The sequence below is a fragment of the Chiloscyllium plagiosum genome, chromosome 13 (assembly GCF_004010195.1).
Source record: "Chiloscyllium plagiosum isolate BGI_BamShark_2017 chromosome 13, ASM401019v2, whole genome shotgun sequence".
In the NCBI taxonomy this organism is placed as follows: Eukaryota; Metazoa; Chordata; class Chondrichthyes; order Orectolobiformes; family Hemiscylliidae; genus Chiloscyllium; species Chiloscyllium plagiosum.
The window spans coordinates 26,037,442-26,059,050 of NC_057722.1; the positions used below are offsets into that span (position 1 = coordinate 26,037,442).

At 39.2% G+C, this 21,609-nt stretch overlaps 1 long non-coding RNA gene across 2 annotated transcripts; it reads right to left on the reverse strand.

Annotated features, from left to right (window-relative positions):
- Positions 1-447: 447 nt before the first annotated feature.
- Positions 448-16,834, reverse strand: LOC122555869. Of its 2 annotated transcripts, none has more exons than XR_006313378.1 (3): positions 16,429-16,834; positions 9,260-9,424; positions 448-2,992 (listed from the first exon to the last, which is right to left on the reverse strand). It is a non-coding gene; the product is annotated as an uncharacterized LOC122555869 (long non-coding RNA). The 2 variants fall into 2 exon arrangements; XR_006313379.1 differs by having other exon boundaries at positions 448-3,134.
- Between the last annotated feature and the right edge of the window lie 4,775 nt (positions 16,835-21,609).

The window sequence follows — 21,609 nt, forward strand, 5'->3', positions numbered from 1 at the left end:
AATAGGTGGAGCATTAAAAAACTTTTTTTTCTTGAATAGCGGAGATTCAATAACCAGAGCCATAGACAGATTTCCTCTAAGTTGCATGGCTGTGTAGCTGCAAGGAAACACTACACATACCACCTCAGGTGCTGATGCATAGCTTCCCCTTGTGGAAAATGCTACCTCACTCAGACGTTAGAGATTTGCACAGCGGCCGGAAAAATTAGAAGGAATGTTGCTTATAGGGTTAAAAATACTGGCAAACAATTTAGAAATTTTTTTTACTCAATACCTACATCAACCACTGAATTAGAAATGTAAAAGTTAATTCTGTAAATCTTTTTAAAAGGGAATTGAACTGATACTGGAGAGTAAGGAAATTCTGGATTAAGTGAAACGTGAGGCTAAGCACTATTGCTGCAAGATCTATCATGGGTATAACAGGTCAAACGTCTTTGCACTACAGGGTAGGATCAGTAAATTGGAAGATATCAAGATTCTAAGAAGCAGACTAGTAATCAGACTGTGGCTGATAGATCCATGTGGTTAAAAAAACAACTGACTACAAGAAGAGAAATTTGTGAAAAGGTAGTTGGTGCATATTTACATAACTTGATTGGCATTGATACTAGAATATTAATTCAGCAAAAGGAAGCATTACTTATGAACACACAAAATAGGAACAGGAGCAAACCATTCAGCTCTCAAGCTTGCTCTGACATTCAATCTGATCTGTTTGTGTTTTGAATTCCACACTCCTATCTCACCTGATAGTATCTGAATCACATGCCTAACAAGAATCTAGCTACCTTTGCCTTGAAAATAGTTAATAGACCCCATGTTCACCACCTCTGAAGCAGACAGCTCCATACTCTCAACCCTCAGAAAAAAATTTTCATCGGTCCGAAAAAGTGAACCCAAAATTTTCGAACAGGGTCCTCTATTTTTGGATGCACACCTGCAAGAAAAGTTATTCTATTCACATGTTAAGATTGTTCAGGATTTATTCACTCAAGTCATCCCTTACTCTACTAAAATTTCACTGGAAGCAAGCTCAGCCTTTGTAATCTTTCCTCAGAAGACAACCTACTCATTCCACTTTCAATTTATAAAATCACCTCTGAACAACCTCCAATTCATTTGCATTCTTCTTTAAATAAGGAGACCAAAACCACACACTCATTTGAGATATGATCTCACCAATGCCATGTACAACTGAAGCATAATTTCCTTACTTTTATGTTCAATATCCCTCATAATAAAGAATAGCATCCCATTGGCCTCTTGATTTTGCTGTACCTGCATACTAAATATTTTTGTGACTCATACTCTAGAGAAACCTAAATCCTTCTGTGCCCCAGAATACCACAAGTGTTCCTCCTTTAAGTAATGTTCTGCTCTTCATTCTTCCTGCCAAAGTGAACAACTTCACATTTTCCCACATTATACCAATGTCAGATTTTTGCTCACCCCTTGCATATTTTTCACAATATACTTTCTTATCTGTCTTGGTGTTGTCAGCAGATTTATCTACCATATCTTGGCTTCCTTCTTCCCACTTCCAAGTCTTTGATGAAAATTTAAAAGGTTGAGGTCCCAGCACAGATACTCTGCCTTCTACCAACCAGCCAAACTTCTAACCATGCTCATATATGTTAACCATTACAACATGAGTTTCTATTATCTGCCCTATTATTAAATGTCTTCAAAAATCCTGAAAGGTCTACAGGTTTTCTTTTATTCACAACTTATGTTATCCCCTCAAAAGAATTCCAATAAACTGCTTAAACATGATTTCGCTTTGTTGAGTTCATAGTGCCTCTTCGTGTTTGTTTTGAGGTTTTTCTAAGTGCACAGCTATAATCTCTTTAATGCTTGATTCTCTAACACTTTCCTCACAACAGCAACCAAACTAACTGTAGTTCCTATTTTCTGCCTCATTCCCTTTTAGAATAGGAGGGGTTATGTTACTATGTTTCAGTCCAATGGAACCTTTCTGGAATTAAGCAAATTTTGGAACATTAATAATACATGTACTACCTCATTAGCTACCTCTACTAAGACTCAAGGAAGAAGTGCATTTAGACCTAGAGACTTTTGAGCCCAAGGTTCCATCAATGTGTTCAGTAAGCTTTCATTAAGATTATAATTTCACTAAATTCCTCTTTCCCTTCTACCTTCTGATTCACAGCCATTACTAGAATGTTTGTATCTTTTATAATGAAGGCAGAAGCAATTACGCTAATTTCATCTGCTATTTCCTTTTTACTCACTATTAATTTCCCATTCCGTCTAGAAGACCAAAATTTTCTTGATTCCTCTGGATTAACATTTCCATCATTTTCTGCCACTCTTAATATTCTGACAACTCATTGACCTACCACTCATCTTTGCACACTTATGTTTTTTTCCTTAGGTGTGATGCTTTCCCTAACTTCTTCAGTTAACCATGGATGGTAGGTCCTTAATCAAGACTTTTTCTTTGTTACAGGCAGTTCCCGGGTTGTGAATAGTGTCCATTCTTGAGTCGATTCAAGAGTCAAGTTGTATGCAAGCCAGAACACAACTCAGGATAACATAAAATAGTCATTAATGAGTACAGAAACCATTCATACGTTGAGTCTTTAAAATTACATGCCTGTATGGAATTGCTTTTGTAAATATGACTTGGACCTCATGTGGCAGGAATATTAATTCTGAATATTGTGGAAAAAATAACGTAAACTATTTACTATTTCTACTGAGCTATCCCCTAGCCTATTATCCAAATTGACTTTGTTATTCATTATTTAAATTATATCCCTTGTTCATGTGATAAAAGTCTGGAACACACAGGGACGTGGGATGTTGTTGCTGCAGCAGGATGTAAAGTGTCATAAATGGTGATGAGAAAAGTCAAACATCAACAGGGAGTGGCAATAAATATCTCACAGAAAGACAAAAAACTTGCCGGGTGTGCCAAGGTGGCAGATGGAACTGAATCCAGATAGATGCATTTTGTAAGGACAAACTAGAAAGAGAATAGACAATAAATTTTAGGATTTGAAGAATCTCACCTGACTGGTTAGACTGGTGCTGTTTTGTTTGGAACACAGGAGGAGGAGCATTTAATTGAGGTATATAACAGTAAAACAAGGAAACAAGCCAAGCCTCTTCAAGAAATGATGAGAAATGAACAAAATGTTTAAAATGTATACATATGCTCAATTTGAAAAATAATAAAGATCTCTTCCAAGCACATTTAAATAAATTACACTGCTTTGATCAAGTAGCCACTAAATTCTGAAAAAGAATTGTTCAGATTGCCCAAATGCTCATTTTTAACTGTTCTTTTAATGATTCTCCCCTTTTCCACCTCTCAACAAACTACAAGATGTGTTTTGACTCCTTAAGCACTGCAACTCTCAGCAAAAGGCAGAAAGCAGGCTTTTCGTAAGTTTAAACTAAAAGGAAGAATACAATACAACGTGACAGTTGCATTCCTTTGTAGCCTCGCACTGTAGAAAATCGCACTATGGAAAATCTCAATAGAAAACCGTACTGTAGAAGATTGTTATAGAAATTTGTGATCTCCGTCAAGTAGAAAGTTCAGATTATCCAAACAGAAACCATAATTTGTCAATCACATTGTAGCCAATTCGAGTTAATGAAAGATGCTTTATACCAGAATGACCTGTATATGTTCACTTCTCAATACTTGAAATGTAATTGTAATTGCCTGATGTTTTCTGTCATGTTTCAAGAAAGACCAGGAGACCGAAGTGTTCAACAACAGCAGGGTCTGTATTAAGGAGGCATTCACTCTGTAGTCAGCAAGGTTAGACTAAACTGTTCCTGTCCAAATTGGCCAATGGTGATGTCATGATGGCACTTGTTTGGATTCTTAAAAGTGACAGTCCACCATAATACCAAATACACAACATCCCTCACCCTTTACATCAGTGGTTCCTGCAATTAAAACAGTCACAATATTTACAATCATACTGTAAATATCATTACATCATACAGTCAGTGGAAAAGACGTTGGTCTTTTGGATGTTGGAACCAAAGGACTTTGATTCCTGCATGGCCATTGGTGCATCTCGGACATCTGTTTATTTTTCTAACTGGCTTTAACTTCTAGTATTTTAGGAATATCATCTGTTGTCTTTTTCTGAGATGATTCAGTGTTCAAAGGTTCACACAATGTATTCTCTACTAGGGTACTGGCTTGCTCAAATGCTCCAGTTTCTGTTCTGTTCTCAGGTATATCCAGATCCCTATTTGGAATTGTTATTTGTAGATCATTTCTAATGTACCTTTCAACATTTATGCTGTGTTCTCTTCATTTGCAGTAGAAAATGTCTATATAAGCACTGTTTGTAGTCAACTCATTTGTCAAAGATAATGTAGAAAGCCCATCAGCATACCCACGTGAATTGGATTACTGATATATAATTGTATACGGGGTGAAAATGTGTTGCTGGAAAAGCGCAGCAGGTCAGGCAGCATCCAAGGAACAAGAGAATCGACGTTTCAGGCATAAGCCCTTCTTCAGGAATGAGTAAAGTGTGTTCAGCAGGCTAAGATAAAAGGTAGGAAGGAGGGACCTCCTCCCTACCTTTTATCTTAGCCTGCTGGACACACTTTCCTCATTCCTGAAGAAGGGCTTATGCCCGAAACGTCGATTCTCCTGTTCCTTGGATGCTACCTGACCTGCTGCGCTTTTCCAGCAACACATTTTCAGCTCTGATCTCCAGCATCTGCAGTGCTCACTTTCTCCCCATATAATTGTATAAGTGTGAGCTGATAGCAACAATGGCCATCTCTGCATATGGCTCGCTGCTAGAGTAGTATCCCTGTATGAGCCCCAAATATTGTGATTAATAGTCTGCATACTGTCAATGGGGTTAATTCCTGGTTTTACGGGTATTGGTGGAATCATCTAATGCCAAAAGTGATTCTGAGAACTTCTTTCCTACCTATGCATCGTTCATTTCTACATTGTTAAACGATCTTGGCGCAAAAGCTATTGGTTAATATATGAGAAACAACTGCATTCATTTCTTGGGGTGATGCATTGCATGCCAGTTGCAACAGTAACTTTGGATCAAAATTGGTCAAGACTTTTGACTTTAATAAAGCATCTTTGGTTTGTGTAAAGGCTGTTTCACATTGACCTTCCCATTTCCAATTCTTGTTTTGGGCTTATAGATTTTGGAACAACTTGAGAATGATTTCAAGATTCGGGACAAACCTGCCATAGAAATTTAGCAAGCTCAAAAATAATCACAGTTGGTTTACATTTTTAGGCGCTGGTGCCCCAGTTGTGGCTTTACTTTTGAAGGTGATGTGTAATTCCAGTGCCATGGCCCAAATATTCAATGGAAGATTTAAAAATCCACATTCTTAGGTAGTAATCTTCAAATGTCTGTAACACCTAAATTACGGAGGGTGTTTTTTCTTGTTTCTTCCCGTGACTAAAATATTATCTAGGTAATACAGGACTGCTTTCAACCCACTTAAACCTGACCCATGGTACAGTGGAATAATGCAAGTGCAGATGTAATTCTAAAAGGAAGTCTCTTGTATTTGAATAGTCGTTTATGTTTACAATTGTCAAGTATTTCTGTGACTCAGATGTCAGTTCATCTGGAGATAGGCTTGACCAAGGTCAGAAACAAAAGCAGAAGATGCTGGAAAAACTTAACAGGTCTGGCAGCATCTGTGAAAAGAAATCAAAGTTAATGTTTCAGGTCCAGTCACCCTCCCTCAGACTCAGGTCATTTTTACTGAAAAGCTGACCTCCACCTAATCCAGCAAATAGGTCATCAATTAAAAGCAAAGGTTTCTGCTCAGCCCGCAATATTGGATCAATAGTCACCTTAAAATCACTGAGATATATATCTATCCATCTTTCTTCATCATTGCTACAATAGTTGCCCAATCATTCATATTTACGGACTCCTATCTTGACCAGCCTCTCGAATTCTGCCTCAGCTTTTCGTCTGTTTACATAAGGCACTGATCTCGCCTTGCAACATTTTGTTTCATTCTCATCCTTAACTTTCAATTTGACAGAGATCTCTTCCAAGTTTCCTACATCCCCATTGAAAACAATGGCATGTTTCTTTAGAATCTGTGATAAGTCAGTCTCAGGTTCTAACAAGTGATTTACTTCATCCCAGTTGAATTTGATTTTCCTCCAGCCACATTTCCCAAGCTGGGAAAGTTTCTTTGGTAATATGCAAGGACAAATCTCCAGATTGAAGTCATAATAAAACATTTGCATTGATATATCCCCTTAAAAGCACCAAATTAACTGTGTATGTTCTTAGTCGAATCTTTGAGGGTTGCAGTGCAACATGATTTAGCTGGTTCTGATACACACTTTGAGATTTCAAAGAAACCCCCACTCCAGCATCCACCTACATTCTTAGAAGTTTGCCATTCAAAAAGTAGCAAACCAGTATCGGGTACCACTATCAGCAACAGCCAGTCTGCTTAATAACAGCTCCTCTTCGGGTCCAGAGTCTGGGCTTTTCTCATGCCATTCGTGTACACAGTAGATTTTCTTCTCATTCTTCGCTTTTTGTACTTTTGCTGTACTTCCTCAAACACACTTGTTCAATGTGCTCTCTCTTACCCACAGTTGCAGCATACAGCTTCTTTGTACCAGCAATCTGCTGCTGCATGACCTGTTTCTCTACACCAACAGCAGTTTTAAATTGGTGTGGGGCTCATCTCTCGGCTGCCATTATGTGAACTCTCACACACAACATTTTCTTCTTGGGTAACTGAAGAAAATGGAGGTTGAACATTTCTGGTGATGAATACACAATTGCTTATTCACTCACGGACTTTTAGATGATGGAAGCTGTTAACTCCACAGGGTGGGGAAATGTGTTACTTTTTATTTTCTTGGGAACATTTTAATATTCAAGCAGGGTATTTTGGGAGCTCCGTCTATGTTTGCAGGCAAGAAGGGAAGTGACTTGACCTGTCCCCTTGACTCTATCTTGTTTCTACGTAAATTGTCTACTTTCCATGCTATGTTTTATAGATTAAAGTTTGTTCTTGTACTACCCATTATTGTTCAAATAGAGCCATAGGATGTTTTGCATCCACCTGTCAAAACAAGTGGCCTTGATTTAACATTTTATCTGATGAGTAGTCAGTTTGATATCAGCAGGAAACTGTTTGGGTGTTAGAATAATTTGACAATAGTCACTGGGGTTTGGCTGGATCAATGGCATCTAGGGACTTAAAAATGTGATGAAGAGCCCTGTATGATTCATGGGTTGTCTTTTGTGGAAAACTGTGGAATTCTTATTAGTTAGTGACATCACTCTAACTTTTGCTTGTTTACCCACTGGATGACAATAGCCAGGGTTGTAAAGGCTTCCATTAATCTATTTCAGATTTTTTGAGTTTTTTCTCAAGGTCCAGCAGTTAATGTGTCACCTCTTCAAACTCCTGCTGATATTATATACGCATCTACTTCCAAACAGATAGGCCTAGTAAACATTTGACTGGATCTGCAGAGATTGTTGGTTAGTAATATTCAAGACAGCAAATAAACGATACTTTGGCTCTGTCTATTCCTTCCCTAATGAAGAGCACGAAGAATCATCACAGAGATGTAGAGCTTGTTCAATGCTCAAATCTTCAACATTTCTGTATGTAACAGGAGGAACTGTGCACCAGAAGAGATGCCTCTGCTTTATCATTGTAGAATCCACATTCCCCATAATAATGTAATCATGTGACTCTCATCACATTTATTAAACATTAGTAGCAAAATAACTATATTCATCCACTGCAGGAAAGTGTAAGGGACTGATTCAGAGTTTTGCGAAGACCAAGACTATAAGGATAAAAGAACAAAGTAAGTAAAGCATCTTTTAAAGAGTAACTAAGCATACTGACTGCAATCTGACTTTTACCATCAAGTTTTCATCCCAAAAAATTAAAAACAGCTTTAGACCTAATTATAAAGTAGGTGCTATACTTGCTACCCCTGTGATGCCATGATACGTTTAAGTGTTTGCACATGGACTGTTTTTCAAAGGTTGGCTGTGTCAGTGCATATATCTTGACTTTCTTGTTGATTCAGCAAATTTGTTCTTGCTGCCAATCCACAGGTCTTTTCTTAAGCAGGGCATACAAAATGGTGCCTTGAAATAGTCTCATTCTGCTCTTTAATCCAGCTAATTCTTTTTCTCGAAAAGATTACTTTCCCAAGAGAAACAGGTTGGTAGAGAATGTTAAACTATACAGCCACCAAATTCAGCTTCACCAGACTGGCAGCTCTGTGTGAAATGGATCAATCCTCACCCCTTCCTCCTAGAACAACTATAGGGTTCACTGTGCACTCACTTTTCAACTCACCAGTCTCTGTATTCAAAGAATCATCCTCTACCATTTCCACCACCTCCAGTAGGATGCTATCACCAAACACACCTTCCCCTGCCCTCCACTATCAGCATTCCACAATGTCTGTACCCTCCTTAACACCATGATCCATTCCTGTATCATTGCTAACACTTCCTAGTCCCCTGTGCAATTACAGGTGTATTTGACCGTTCACTTCCTCTTTCCTCTCTGGCTTCAAACACACTTTCTAGGTGAAGTAACATTTTACATGTTTTTCTTTCAAATTAATCTACTGCACTCACTGCTCACAATGTGGTCACCATTACACTGGCGAGACCAAGCCCAGACTAGGTGACTGTTTTGCGGAAGAACCCCTTATCCCTACGAATGACCCTGATCTTCCAGGTACTTGTCATTTCAATAAACCACTGCACTCCCATGCAAACATTTCCAACATGGGCCTACTAATGAAACACAACACACACGTATTTGTTGCTTCTTGACTTTGGTCACAAGCAGTGTGGACCTTTCTTCTGTTTACACTTTAAATTTACACCCTTTTTACTTTTCTACCTTCCCTTCACCACTTTGTTCTTGGCTTCAAAGACTCTTACAGTCAATTCCACTTGCTCCTCCTCCTCCTCCCCCTCTGTCTGCAGCAAAAATAAAACAATTTTCCAACTCCTTTCAGTTCCGAAGATGAGTCATAATAGTCTCAAAACATTAAAGTTCTTTCTCTGTCCACAGAGTGAGTAACTGTGTGTGTGTGTCTGTGTTGGAAGGTGAACAGCAAGAGGAACTCTATTCTACCTAATCTGGGAAACCTTCACACAGTGCAAATGTCTGAAATGCAATCCATTCACCAGCACTAACAATTGGTAATCTTCTATTTTAAAAAGAAACGTGGGCAGTACTGGCCTACCTTTTCTCTGCAGTACTCAGTGGCCCAGAAAATTGGTGAGCCAGTATTTATTTTTCATTCACCTCTTGTATGTTTGCCCAGGATCATTTCATGAGCCTGTCAGTCTGCAGGTGTCTGGAAACTGGCTTCTGCATCCACCACAGACCGGTGTTAGACTGGTGGCATCTGTGATCAGGAAAACAACAGAAGCACCTTCAATTAGCCTAAAGAACCTTAACAGAGATGTGCAGACTGCGGAACAATAAATAAATGACAGCAAAGATTAACTATTACTCATTGTACAGGAGGCAAAATAAAAGGTGGTGAATAGATACCAATAAAGGATGGCAACAAAGAATTAACAACAAAATACTTGGTCAATATACACAACATACTTGTGAGGGAATATAATGACAATTGTTTAAAATTACTTTTTCATTTGCAGTTAAGTTATTCTGTGGTAATTTTCACATTCTGGTGTTAGAATCTCATTTACTCATGGAACCACTAGTCAAAGATTTCACCAATTTTTGGAGTGAGAACACAGGAAATAGGAGCAGTTCAAACAACTCACAGAGCCTGACCTGATGCTGTTCAATGTGATCATGACAGATCTTGAGTTTCCCCTTCACTTCCCACCTGATCCCTATTATCCCCTGAGGGACCAAATAATCTGTCTATCCTAACCTTAATTATGTTCAATGATGGAGGATGATCATGTTTGCTGAGATTATCATGATCCCAACTCATGTTACTACTGGACAAATCTGTCTCAATAGATATTAGTTTGTGTTTTGTTCTAATCTAATCTCTGAAACGTAAGAACACCAGGCTGCAGATTTTGTTTTTAAAAAAAACCAAGGTTTATTATAGAAGGGAAAAAAAAACAAACCAGGCTATCTAAATAAATTACAGTTTGAAAGATCTCAAAACATACCACAAAACAAAATAGCACCTACTCTCCAATATCATCACTTTATTGTTAATCAAAATCCAGATAAATTTCCTTCTATGTCCAATCTGTAGGCTTGACTTAATGGCATTTCTCTCAGTTTCTGTCCAATGAGTTATGAAGCCCTGTACTAAAATCTTCACATAACTGAAATTTTAGGCTTTCTCAGTTTTGAATAAGCAATGCAGATTTCTAACTGAACGCTCCTGGTCTGAAAGTTTTCACAAACTATATTCTTTCATGGAGATAACTTATTTCCATAACTGTTCTGAGCAATGTCTTTTTTTCTAAGTGAGACTACAGTTGCTTTTGACTCTAACCAGGTCACCTTTGAAATGACCAAAAGCTTTGAAATCTCCGGATTTAAATTTTTTAGTATTTTAAACTCAAAACTAAGCTAACATTTTTCACCGTGTCCTCTCCCTTGCCATGACCCCCCACAACACATACAAATTTTCACTCACATTAGTGAAAATGTGAAAATAGACCTACAACCTACACCACTGATTTAAATTTCAAACTCTTTAAAAAAAAGTATATATAAATGACATCCTTCATCATAATACACAAATAAATTTCAGCAGAATCATAAGACATAGATAGAAGCAGGCCATTTAGCATGCTTGAATCTGCTCCACCATTCAATAGCATCGTGGCTAATCTGATAATCCTCAACGTCACTTTGCTGCCTTTTCTCCACAAATCTTGAATCCTTTCCTGATTAAAAATCTGACTGTCTCAACCTTGAATATACTTAATGATCCAGTCCGAACACCTCCCTTTGGTAAAGAATTCCACAGATTTACAACTCTCAAAATAAGAAATTTCTCATCTTGACAGTAAAAAAACATAATTTGTTTTTCTTATCTTATTGTTCAGACTTTCTTGACAATATATTTCAGCATTTTCCAATGACATGAAACCAGCTAGCCTATAGTTCCTGGTTTGCATCACCTTCATTTCTTAAAAGGCAATGATTAGATTAGATTCCCTACAGCTTAGAAACAGGCTCTTCGGCCCAACAAGTCCACACCGACCCTCTGAAGAGAAACCCACCCCCCTATATTTACCCCTGACTAATACACCTAACACTAAGGGCAATTTAGCGTGGCCAATTCACCTAACCTGCACAACTTTGGACTGTGGGAGGAAACTGGAGCACCCGGAGGAAACCCACGCAGACACAGGGAGAATGTGCAAACTCCACACAGCCAGTTGCTCAAGGTGGGAATTGAACCCGGGTCCCTGGCCCTGTGAGGCAGCAGTGCTAACCACTGAGCCACTGTGCCGCTCAAAATGCTATGTTGCCAGCTTCCAAATTGATGTGACTATTCCCAAATCTTAGAAATTTTGAAAAGCCGCAGCTAATCTATCCACTACCTCTACTACTATTTCTATTAGAATCCAAGGATGTAAGCCATCAAGACCATGGGATGTCAGATTTTAATTCCTCAAGTATCTCAAGCAATATTTCTCTGATATTAATTATCTTAATTCCCACTCTCTCTTTTTAATCCCAAGGTTACCCCCAATTTCTGATATACACCTTGTGTCTTCTGCTGTGAAAACACAAAATATTTATTCCATGTCACTGCCCTTTCCTCATTCCAGAATATCATTTCTCTTTTCTCTGCTTGAAAGGAGCCATTACTATAGCCACACCCAGTAAAGTCTGTGGCTGATTGATAACAGCTGCATATCTTGCTATTCCACTTCACATGGTAGTTAAAGGTCAATCACCAAGCTGTGGGTTTGTAATCATGTACAGGCCAGATCTGATAAGGGCAGATGATTTCGTCCCATGAAGGGCTTAGGTGAACATGACAGTTTTTTTTAAGCATAATCTAATAGTTTCTGATCATCATTAATGACACCAACATTTTATTCCAAATTTATTAATTAATCAAATTTAAATTCTCTAGCTGTCATTTGACTTAATCTCTGGAGCAACAATCTAGGTCTCCATTTTAAATAGCAAAAAATGTTTTTCTTTTCTTCTCTCTTTATGTCCAGAAGTGCTCTTACATGTAACTGAATTTTTTTTTCTCCATCACCAAATGCCCAGAGTTCACTGTTTTAGATCAGTGCCCAATTACAGGGCAGATTTAAGGTCTGGTGATACACAAATTTCAGCTGAAAATTGATAGACAAACAAAACTTCTCAACACCCAGTGTAATTTCTGACAGTTTGCATCCCAGTCATTCATTGTACCCAAAGCAGAATTGTTCCTGAAAGGGCCATTATAGGAGTGCATGTACATGAGCAAACCAAATTGCTTGGAAACCATTGCTCAATGTCCATCAGGTGTAGACCAATTAGTTCTAAAACTGTTGCATTTTCTGTGATTATTTCAGATTTTCTAGTTATGCAATACTGTATATTTTATGCATGTGTGTAAAGCTTTTTTTCATAGGATCAGCTAAATTCTTCTGAAAAATGTTACCATACAATGACATTCGTTACTGGAAGGCCTGTTTAGATTTAGATTTTAAATATCACTTAAAATGTGTCTTTGTCACAATAAGTTCAATAGGTTAAATCAGTATGAGCTTACATAAAATTGCTGTGACAAAACATATCTCTCTCAATTACTGACCTTCGCTACATATGGAATAAACGCTGAATTTTAGTTTTTTCAGGTCAACTATTTTTTAATCCAGAAAGTTAAAAACATAAATAATAGGCAGTTAATGGCAATTATACTGTTACAGGTAAATCATATGTAGGATAAACTAATAAAAGCATAACAAAGAAACTGTTGCCCAACAAATATTTTGTAACATATGCAGGATTACAAAACAAATCATCCCATGGGTTCTGAGAGCACATCTGGCATGTGAGGTCACAGCAACAAATTCTTGTCATGCTCCTAGTCTTTTAAACATCACAACAAAACATGACAATGTTTCTTTCCTTGGCTCAACAGCCACAATACCAACAAAGCACAGATTTGTGATCAAATATATCACTTGCTTGGTCTACATTGCCGTCAATTACTGAACCTCCAAGAGAATTTCCAGCAATATAGTTTTAGTTGCAATTGCTAAAAAGCGAATTGTTGACGAAAGCAATAACTGGTAAGCGATTCACAAATTCGAGTACCATTTTCTCAGTCATTAATTTTGAAAGTGCGATACATGTCATTTTAGAAAAAAACATCAACCTCCATTTTTAACAATTGTGTGGCTCAACAAGACTATTAGAATCTAGCTATTAATTTTACCAAATAAGAATAGGTTTACGGGACTGAGTTTGAGAAATTGAAGTTAACACCAGCTTCATATAGAAACAATAAAGACAGATAAATATCTTCCTTTTTCTTGAGGGACCATTTATATTATCCAGTATTGCCTGCCTGGAGATGAAACTACAAATATAATGAAGTGCTAATCTGTTTCATATTCTAATATACAAAATTTTGGGTAAACAGCAGAAGCACTCAGGTGTCCCCTTCAAGATTACATGACAGCACTGAAAAATAGTGGAAAGTTATCATGGTGTAAGGCTAATAGAGTTTGGAAATAAGAGAAATAAAACATCCAAATTTTGATCAGAAATATATATGTTTGATGCATTTGACCTGTTCTCAAAACAACACCTTTTTATCAATGACCGAAGAACAGGAGAAACCTACAAATGTTGACAGTTTAAATCTGATACATGAAGAAATGGAGTCACTCAAGTAAATGTATTAAGCATTGCTTCATCTATTGATAATTTTGCATTACAATGCCATTTCACATCAAAATATGTCATGGCATCATTTTGTTTGTGGTCACTAAGTATATTTCCTCGACTTTTTTATTATTTCCCTCGCTGGGGGCATTGCTGCTACATCAGTGATTATTGTACATCCCTAATTGCCCTCAACAAGGTGGTGGTAATGACTTTGATCTGCAGCGACCTGTGTGATATCCATTCACGAGATGATTTTCCTCATGAAAGGTGACAAGCCCATGTTGATAACATGAAAATAATTCTTTAAAAAGAGTATTTCTTTTGTTTCTTGTTTTAGTTTATGATGAGTTATTTAAAATAGTGAATTAATTTGCTTTCATTTCAACATTCCCTTTGTGTGAAGATCACTGTACTGTGAAAAGGAAAAAAAAAGCCAAAGAACACGTGACTAATGCAGTTTATGATCTGAGGTATCTGGCAGATATAAAGAAAGAATTGTTTTGAGGACAGAACTTCAGAAATTGTTTGGTTGGAGTGGAAAAACACCAAAAACTGGGCCACTACTTTTCATCATTTATATAGAGTGATTTGGATGTGACCATAAGAGGTATAGTTAGTAAATTTGCAGATGACACCAAAATTGGAGGTGTAGTGGACAGTGAAAAAGGTTACCTCAGAGGACAATGAGATCTTGATCAAATGAGCCAATGGGCTGAGAAGTGGCAGCTGGAGTTCAATTTAGATAAATATGAGGTGCTGCATTTTGGGAAAGCAAATCTTAGCAGGACTTATATGCTTAATGGTAAAGTCCTAGGGAGTGTTGCTGTTAAAAATAAAAGACCTTGGAGTGCAGGTTCACAGCTCCTTGAAAGTAGAGTCGCACGTAGATAGGATAATGAAGAGGTGTTTGGTATGCTTTCCTTTATTGGTCAGAGTATTGAGTACAGGAGTTGGGAGGTCATGTTGCGGCTGTACAGGACGTTGGTTAGGTCACTTTTGGAATATTGCATGCAATTCTGGTTTCCATCCTATTGGAAAGATGTTGTGAAACTTGAAAAGGTTCAGAAAAGATTTACAAGGATGCTGCCAGGTTTGGAGGATTTGAGCTTTAGGGAGAGGTTGAATATGCCAGGGCTGTTTTCCCTGGAGTGTCGGAAGCTGTGGGGTGACATAGAGGTTTACAAAATTATGAGGACCATGGATAGGATAAATAGACAAAGTCTTTTCCCTGGGGTCGGGGAGTCCAGAACTACAGGGCATATGTTTAGGGTGAGAGGGGAAAGATATAAAAGGGACCTAAGAGGCAACCTTTTCATGCAGAGGGTGGTACATGTATGGAATGAGCTGCCAGAGGAAGTGGTGGAGGCTGGTACAATTGCAACATTTAAGAGGCATTTGGATGGGTATATGAACAGGATGGGTTTGGAGGGATATGGGCCGGGCGCTGGCAGGTGGGACTTGGTTAGGTTGGGATATCTGGTCAGTATGGACGAGTTGGACCAAAGGGTCTGTTTCTGTGCTGTACATCTCTATGACTCTGTAACTGAAGCCAAGGATGAGCGACTTAACAAACAATCAGGTCATTTTCAATATATAATTTCAGTTGCATCACACTGTAAACTTTTGCTATAAATTCTGTGTCTTACAATCTTAAACGCCACGACCACATGATGAAGGAGCAGCGCTCTGAAAGCTAGTGCTTCCAAATAAACCTGGTGTTGTGTGATTTTTAACTTTGTCCACCCCAGTCCAACACTGGCACCTCCAAATCATACAGAAGACAGCTTTACACAATGGACTCTCATATATCCTAACCAGGCATTACAATAACTGATCTTTTTAAGCTGATTACACACATCACAACTGTTCATTTTATTCATGGTTTGATGAAGTGGATAAATTATGTAATGTATTATTAAATAAATAAAAATACCACAATGGAAAGTGTTCAGGCGTCAAAGTCATTGTTTACCCCAAATGATTTCATGGCAAGATGTCACAGCTTCACACATCTCCCTATCACATCGAGCAACACAATGAAGTACTAACTTGGTGATATACAGTTCACTAATTTTAAACAAGAATGAACGATATCGAGGTAAAACTAACAAATGCAGACAGTGACCTTTTAACATCTTACGCTAAATATTGCACCCACAAGTGTTTATAAACAGCATTTACTGTAGGGGTCATTAGTTGCATACGTTATTCTTTAAAACAATGACACTAAACGGTTTTGTCCATTTCTTAATCTCAATTTCACCTAAAGGGAGCCACAGTCAGCCTGCTTTGTTATTTATCTGAGTTAACGTTGCCTCGGCTCATTGTCCCCCCCCCCCCCCCCAGCGGTCATTACAAGTGACTGTTTCTCCATGATGCAGACTCCCCGGGTTCACAGTGAATTAGGAGGCGCATTCGAACTGCGAGGTCTCTGTTCCAAATGTGGTTTGATAAGGGCCTAACAATGAAACGGCTGCTTTATAGATTCGGGGCTCTCGCTGCTGTTTTGCTGCCAGCCCTTCCTCTCGGAAAACAAGGGACAATAGAGAGACCACTCACCTGGCGAAATGAACACGCGGGGCGACTAAGGCACGGCTGTCCTAGCGGCTGATGAGAACAGTGAATGACCCAGGGTTTCTGCTTCTTAGCCTCGCTAACCCTGACAATCTTCCAGCTCAGTCTTCACAACGCGCATGTCTGCAAATTCCCTTCTTCAAAAAGCAGCGAATAGCTGAAGGAGCTGCTCCGATTTGAATCTTTTAAAATTGCATTAAACCATCAAACAGTCTTCAGTAAATTCGGGCGGACTGCACGGGCACACCCAACATCACAGCCCGTTAAAAAAGGTTATGGCGATCCCATTCCCTTCGGGAATAGTTTAACCCCTTAAAGTGAAGCAGATCCTTAATATGCAACACCATACAGAGTTACAACATTTCTGTTTCAGATTTCCAGCAGCCGCAGTTCTTTTTTTTACCCCTTACCGAACACTACGGGCAATTTAGCTTCGCCAATTCACGTGACCCTGCACATCTTTGGACTGTGGGAGGAAACCCACGCAGACACGGGGAGAATGTGCAAACTCCACACAGTCAGTCGCCTGAGGCGGGAATTGAACCAGGGTCTCTGGCGCTGTGAGGCAGCAGTGCTAACCACTGTGCCGCCCTGAAATATTGACTTTTATTTCAAAGTATAAGAGTAAGGGGATTTTGCTAAAACTACACAAGGCACTAATCATATCTTTGTGAACAGTTTATTTCCAAACCAAATCATAACATTTTAGATTAGATTAGATTACATTACAGTGTGGAAACAGGCCCTTCGGCCCAACAAGTCCACACCGACTCACCGAAGCGCAACCCACCCATACCCCTACATTTACCCCTTACCTAACACTACGGGCAATTTAGCGTGGCCAATTCACCTGACCCTGCACATCTTTGGATTGTGGGAGGAAACCGGAGCACCCGGAGGAAACCCACGCAGACACGGGGAGAATGTGCAAACTCCACACAGTCAATCGCCTGAGTCGGGAATTGAACCCGGGTCTCCGGCGCTGTGAGGCAGCAGTGCTAACCACTGTGCCACCGTGCCGCCCACATGCCACCGTGCCTCAGGACATTGAAATCACAATATAGGTTGATGACTTGGATGCAGGATGTGAAATGGACTATCGCTAAATTCCGATGACACGGAAACGGGGTGGAATGGCAACTACAACGGATGCAACGCGGTTTCTATAGACGGACATAGACATAGTGAGTAGGCAGATTGTGTGTAATTTGGAAAAATGTGGGGTTATGCACGTTGGCAGGAAGAAAATGGAAGCTAAATTTATCTGCAGCACAGAGGGATGGGGGGAGGAATCCTACTGCAAGACACTAACCTACCCCCCAAAAAATCACGAAAAATACAAATCCAAGTTCAGCAGGTAATAGGAAAGACGTGAAATATTGACTTTTATTTCAAAGTATAAGAGTAAGGGGATTTTGCTAAAACTACACAAGGCACTAATCATATCTTTGTGAACAGTTTTGGCCTCCCTATCTAAGGAAAGTTACACTTACCTTGGAGGCAGTCCACAGAAGATTCACACGGCTGATGCTGAGTGTAGAGGGATTTCCTTATGAGGCGATGTTGAGCTTCCACCCATGGGGCTTAATAGAATGAGAGGAGACTGTTTCAAAACATGTAAGATTCTTAGGGGACTTGATAGGGTAGATGTAGAGAGATTCTAGATTAGTGGTGCTGGAAGAGCACAGCAATTCAGGCAGCATCTGAGGAGTAGTAAAATCGACGTTTCGGGCAAAAGCCTTTTTACCTAAATGTAGAGAGGTTGTTTCCCCTTGTAGGACCAAAGGGCATAATCTCAGAGTAAGGAGTCATAGGATGATTTTTTTGTTCCGCTGGGAGGGAATTGAATCTAATTCTTCACCTCAGTCTAGAATTCCAAAACCCTACTTGAATTGTGTCATTGTTTTCAAGATTAAGATCGACAGATTTCTAATAATTAAGGAAATCAAAGGTTTGTTGGGAAAAGGCAGGAAGGTACAGCTGGGGATCAGCCATGATCCCATTGAATGGCAGAGTGGACATGATGGGCCAAATGAATTAGAATCCCTGCGGTGTGGAAACAGGCCCTTTGGCCCAACAAGTCCACACTGACCCTCCAAAGAGTAACCCACCCAGAGCCATTCCCCTACATTTACCCCAGACTCCCACATCTAACCTACACATTCCTGAACACGATGGACAGTTTAGCATGGCCAGTTCACCTAACCTACACATCTTTGGATTGTGGGAGCAAAACCAGAGCATCTGGAAGAAACCACACAGACACAAAGAGAACGTGCAAACTCCACACAGACAGTCACCCAAGGCTAGAATCGAACTGGGTCCCTGGTGCTTTGAGGCAGCAGTACTAACCACTGAACTATTGTGCCACCCCCAAAATGCAAACTTAAAACTGCTGGAAATCACAGTGCATCAAGCAGCATCCTTGGAGAGAGAGCAAGCTAACGTTTCGCATCTAGATGGCCCTTCATCGGAGCCAAATGGCCTACTTTTTCCCGTATCTGAAGATCTTATCATTTTGTGATGGTATGCCTTTAGAATGAGAGAGAAAATAGTGTGGGTTACAAAGGTGTGTTGGTCAAGAAGTATGAAATGACATATGTGAGCAGTAAACCTTACCTCCATTGTATTAAAAAAACTTACATTTCCAGCATTTTCTTTTTGACTTCAGTTTTCCAGTATCTGCAGTATTTTATATTTAAATATTATGTTTGTGCAATATTGTGCAATATTGTGCTTACTGCTGCACTCTGATGGTAATTCATGTTTCCCGTGTGTTTAGTTTTGATCATAATCAAAGGTATATCTCCCAATGGAACCTGACCTTTAAAATGTTAGAATGGGTCTTGTAGCCAATTGAAGGAGAGTCAGAGTGGACTCGAAATTCAACTGTTTCTCTTTTCACTGGTACTGTCACACCTGGGGAGGTTCTCCAGCACTTCCTTGTTTAATATCATACAGATTACAGCTCTCTAACATGCAGGAGCTTGAAGATTGGTGTATTTCTTTTTTTAAAAAAAACTTATAATATATTTTTATTGAGAAAAATTAGATTTTTTTAATATTACAAAAAGTACAAAACAATGCAATTGAAAACAATACAAAAATAAACCCAAATTTAAAAAATCCCCAACCCACCCTCCTGTACAAATGTATAAACATATATAGAAAAATATAAAATTTAAAAAAACCTAAACTAGCTATTTAACTAAATAAATAACCAATAACAAACAAATAAATAGTAATAACTCAGCCCAGCCAAACAAAACACTCATACATTCCTCCTCCCTGGATATTGGACTCATGAAACACAGTCGTTACAGCTATATAAAAGCCTTTGTTAGTGTGGCAGATAAATCTGTGTCCAGGTATTCCAAAAAGGATTGTCATGTCTTGTAAAAATTCTCAGTTTTGTGGTGTACCATATTTGTGAGAAAATCCAGGGGAATATGCTCCATAACAATCTTCCGCCAAACCAACAGGCCTGGGGAGTTTTCGGATATCCAACCTAGCAAGCTATCCTTTCTTGCACAGAACGTGAGAATATCGAGAAGTCTTTTCATTTGTACATCTGCAGGAAATACAATGGATAGGCCCAAAAAGAGAGAAATAGGGTCCTTCTCCACCCTTACACCCAAAATCCTCTCCATTGCGCCCGCCACAGCACTCCAATATGTTTGAAGCCTATCGCAAGACGAAAGACAATGGGTAAGAGAGCCTGTGACCTTGCACTTCGGACATGCTGAAGATACCCCTAGTTTAAATTTTGACAGTTCTGGAGTCAAGTGGACCCTGTGGAGAATCTTCAACTGTAAAGCATGGGACCTATTGCAAATTGATATCTTCCTTGTATTCCCCCAAATATCCTCCCAATCCTCTGAGGAAACTTCAACACCCAGCTCTCTTTCCCACATCTTGCAGAGTCGATCAGACTCATCTGAGGTGGCACCCCCCAATTGATGATATAAACTACTGACAAAGAGTGTACTTTTAGCCCTTAGCACCCCCCTCTCTATGTCAAATTTGTAGGGATCAGTCAAAAGTGTGGACTTTTTTTGAATAAAATCCCTAACTTGAAAAAAAACGAAAGAGTTATCTCTATTAGATAACTCGTACTTCCATACTAACTGATCGAAGGGCATCATTATGTCTCCCTCAAATAAATCGCCCATGCAAGACACACCCCTAGCTGCCCAATGTTTAAATCCTGAATCTATCATACCCGGTTGAAAACCCGGCATACCCACTAAAGGTGTAAACAAAGATGTTTTGCCAATATTGCCTTCCCTCTGCCAAATTGCCCTCCATGCTTTAACAGTATTGATGACTATTGGGTTATGGCAATATTCCCTAACTGTCCTCACCTTGTCCAAAAACAGCAAACTGGTAAGAGGACATCTTGCCTGGGAGGCTTCAATATCTAGATATCTTCGATATCTTCGATTGAAAGAGGGTCCCCATAAACCCAATCACTCACGTAGGTCAAAAGCAAGCGTAGTTGGTAATTTTTAATGTCTGGAAGGTCTACCCCCCCCCCCCAATCTGTGAGGCAACTGCAGTTTGGTTAATTTAATGAGGGGCTGCTTACAATGCCAAATAAAGGAGTGTTTGTTTATTGAAAATCGGGGGAGCATCCATATAGGGTATAGCAAACGAATGAGAATATTCATCTTAATAAGCACTATCCGACCCAACCACGAGACTGGAAGTGCCTGCAATCTTTGAAGATCTTGTTTAATCTTTCCAAATAATTGAATAAAATTGGCTTTAAACAGCCAATCCAGAACTGGAGTGATGAATATGCCCAAATACCCAAAACCCCCCTGTGACCACCTAAATGGGAATCTATAGTCGCCCTCAAGAGCCAGCTCCTTCGTAAGACCACCCATAGGCATAGCCTCTGATTTGGCAAAATTAATCTTATACCCTGAAAAAGCGCCAAATGCGTGAATGCATTGTATCAGGCAAGGCACTGAGACTGCTGGATTTGTCAAAAACATTAGGACATCGTCTGCATACAACGAGATCTTATGTAATTTTGACCCCACTTCTGGAGCTGATATATTGGGATCCCCATGAATGGCCTTTGCCAAAGGTTCAATCACCAATGTAAAAAGTAATGGTGAAAGGGGACAGCCCTGCCGGCTGCCCCTAGAAATATTAAAA